The sequence below is a fragment of the Etheostoma spectabile genome, unplaced genomic scaffold, assembly GCF_008692095.1.
Source record: "Etheostoma spectabile isolate EspeVRDwgs_2016 unplaced genomic scaffold, UIUC_Espe_1.0 scaffold317, whole genome shotgun sequence".
Classification (NCBI taxonomy): Eukaryota; Metazoa; Chordata; class Actinopteri; order Perciformes; family Percidae; genus Etheostoma; species Etheostoma spectabile.
Window position 1 is genome coordinate 285915 of NW_022605584.1, and position 3760 is coordinate 289674.

A 3760-nucleotide genomic window follows, 5' to 3' on the forward strand; every position below is an offset into this window, starting at 1 on the left:
TTATAAGACTACTTTTGAACACACACACACACACACACACACACTGGATCCCTCTGAGGTTACGGGCCAGTCTATGAATTGGCAGAGCGTGCCCAGTACGTGTCAGGAGGTATTGGTGATGTCAAAAGACCTTCAATCCCAGAGCTTATGTTTGCTGCAAAGAAAACTGTGCAAGTGCCTCGGGGGAAATAACTCTGCAAATCTCACGTAATGTCAATAGTTCCACGCCACTAAATCCATTCCTGTGCCAGCTCCAGAGCTGGGATGCGAGCACCTGTCAAGCCATCCTGACGAGGTAATGGAAATATTCCGCATGTTGACTTGCACAGCAATAATTAGATGGTAACTGATGGAGGCAATGAGCAGGCTGTCAGCTGATGCAACATGTGTTTTGGCCGCACTATTGGATCTTCAGAGCTCAGGCAAACGGCTTGTTATATTCAAACTAGGGATGCACGATGCAAGAACTAGACATCGAAATCTGTGTATTCACTGCAACAGGCCGAGGACAGTAGCTGATGTTCATCTTTTTTTGCACTGCCTTAATGTTGTGTTAGTTAGTCTGACTCATACGACACTAGCCTACCCAGCTTCAAGAAATATTCCTGGAACATTTAGAGCATACGTTTACCAGAAAACTAATTAAAAAACAGAGAGATGACCTGGAAGCCAAGAGAGAAGGACAGACAGGGTAACACAGGCCATGTTAACCACGGCATTCAAGAAGGTAAAATCCCTGCAGACAGCATAGCTTACCGCTGATAGCATGCAGCTAAATGCACAGTTTAACTACAGCTTAGCGGTAGCGTGCCGCTGCTCAGACACCATGACCACTGCTGGAATCGAGATGACAGCCAACAACAGAATCGGAAAATCCTCCAAATCAACAGTGTAGCTACATATTTCCTTCCCCGTGAGGGGGTTACGTACTCTATGGGTCCTGCAGGTACACTCGCAAAGGGCGAGGAATGTCTGCCCATTCGCAGTTAGTGTGATGGTTTAATATTTTATAAAGATTTATTGGTTTAAAAGAACCAACAAACATCAGCATGGGTAACAATGTCCCACGTGTTGGTATCGGCTCAGAAATGCGCAACTGGTGCATCCCTAGTACAAACATTCAACAGCTATGAAATATAATGAGGCTGCTCCAACAGTGCATCTGGCATCCGTTAATCACACTGTGTCTTAATCTTCAGCAGATGTGGATGGCAGATGTTGCTGTCACTCATCAATCTATACTCTGATTCACTGGTATTTTAGTCCTATTTTCATTGGTTGTCATACTCTGGTCAAAACTGCCCTTTAATGGGAATTTCCATGTGCATTGGTTAATGAAACAACGTCTTCCCTCTTCCCTTTAGACATATTTTAGCTATCAACAACAAACATGTCTGTCTCTAAGATTTCTGCCCCGATAAAACACAAATTGAGGTGACTGGAAGTTGGTTTGTAGCACTAGAACAACTACATTTTCCCCCCTTGTTTTTCCCTTTAGATGTTTGTACAGATCAAACATACGAGACATGGCATTACTTAATTGGTGTGTTGCTCATTAAGGAGTCAGCTTTAGAGGTGCTGGTGGGGGGGATTAGTTTTAATCTAGCTGTTTCCCGTTTCCAGTCTTTATGGTAAGCCTCTCAGCTCCAGCTTCGTAGACATGAAAGTGCTACCAATCTTGTCCGCAAGAAAATGAATATGCATATTTCCCAAAATGTCAAACTATTCCTTTCAAAATGGAAAGCAACATCATCCAGTGGTGTTGGAACATGGCTCTCGGGCCTGCGTGAGTGTCAAAGTGTTTGTCAGGATGCGGTTTAGAAACCATTTCATTGTTTTTTAAGTGTTATCATTAATGTTACTCGTGAAGAGCGTTGTATGGAGCCATCTGTGTTATTTTGGGGCGGTCTGCTTGAAGGAAACCACATTTCTGATGTAGAAACTTTGTAATCAGTTCAATTTGACCTGAGGACAACAGGAGGTTTAAATATACATTCAAATAACTACAATTCCAATCAGTCTGCAGTCTATTTCTTTGGTATAAAATGTGCTTTGTTGTTGCTGATTGTCATCTAAGGTCTGAACTCCCCACTAGCAAACTGACTGCCCCAACTATACTTGGCTTGATTGTGTGTTTGATCGTGGAGACAGCAGCATGGGCGTGCCTTTTGCTAAGTAAAAGGACAAAAAGAGCCCAAAACATAAGCCAGCACTCTGCTTCCAGCTGAGTTTATAATGTGGTCATCCTGACACCCGAAGTGCAGTTTCTCGCTGGATGTTGATGACACACAACTCTTACTGTGCAGCCTCTCCTGTTCACACACCATTTTCACCAAGGAACCAAAATAACATAGACAGCTTTACTCAATCTCTCAAATCCTTAACTTTGCTCTTTTAATTAGGTGCACTACAGTGAGTTTAAAATGAACACTGTCTCATTCCTGGTAAACAAGACTTCTGTAGCTAATTAATAATGCTTCAATGATTGTACTGCTCAACACACAATTAATATTACTTAGTCTTTAGTCGGTCTAAACTGCAGAAGAGGCCTCGGCAACAGGTGAGTTGAAATATAGAAGTGGTTAGAGTACTCTGGTTTCCATGCAGACACCCCGAAAGACAACAGACTCAGGCTGCCATGTGGCAGAAAGAAGTACTTTAGTGTAGTTACTGCTACTTTATCATATCTACAGCATGTATGGTATTATGATGCTTGTTTGAGGCCCCTGTCTCAGCCCTATCACACTGCTGCCTTCACTTGCTCATTAGTTTTCCGGGACCAGACTCATGCTGTGGATCATGAATGAGCTGTCTGGATCAGTCAGTAAAGCATGAACACACTGATGATGACATTGTTTGCTGTCAACAACACTTAGGCTAATCCGGGTTATGTAATGGCTATGTATACGTACAGTATGTGTACTATGTGTATGTGTGTGCTAACAGCATGGTTTCACAGATGGCAGAGTCAGTTGGTCCACTTATGTCTAAACTGAAATACGTGCCAGACCAGAGCGTCCTCGCTCAGAAAACAACCGCAGACTGTAGGTGGATTGTGAAGCAGCTCATTACACCCCAGAACTACGTTTCTTAGGCACCGACCTCTCGTGGCTAAAGCAATTATCTCGAGAGCAAAGAAGGGAGCGAGGTGACCAAGTGTAAGAGCGCCAAATTCTGTGTAAGGAGGCGGGTCGGGTTGGTGGATGTCTCGAACCAACACACTGCTTCAACTCCCCACGTCAAACCCGCAACCAGCTGTCACTTCTTGAAATTAACCATGTGTTACCGACCGTACACCGGGATGTCACATTACGTCCTCATTGGAGTAGTTTTAGGTGACTCGTTTTAAGCCAATCCCTAATGTTAACTAACCCTAAGGTCTTTCTTTGTTGCTTATTACGGCAACCGTGCAGGCTCGTTCTCAGTGTTAATTAGTACATGTGAGCATGCTAATATGCTAAACTAAAATGGTGGACACGGTAAACATTTGAATTTCTTAACAACTGCATGTTGGCATACTGAAGCAGGAACCATTGCTGTACCTGAGGAGAGACTGACACAGCTGCTAGCTTAGTTGTGTTGCTTTGGTCATTGCGGTGTAGCATAGCAATACATATGTATTAATGTGACCCGTTAGCACGGCTTTGTTTAGTCTGTCCCCACTGCAGCAATTTGCCTTTAACACATTTCTCCCCAATCTCTTTATTTAAAGGTGAAGCCCCTTCTTTTCCTGCACTTTGCACATTTATCTGGACTCTAT

General features: G+C 43.4%; 1 long non-coding RNA gene across 1 annotated transcript in view; it reads right to left on the reverse strand.

Annotated features, from left to right (window-relative positions):
• Positions 1-2367: 2367 nt before the first annotated feature.
• Positions 2368-3760, reverse strand: part of LOC116686159 (uncharacterized) — an 11121-nt gene continuing 9728 nt past the window's right edge. Inside the window, exon 3 of the long non-coding RNA XR_004331166.1 lies at positions 2368-2379. This is a non-coding gene — a long non-coding RNA (uncharacterized LOC116686159). The remainder of the gene's footprint in view (positions 2380-3760) is intronic.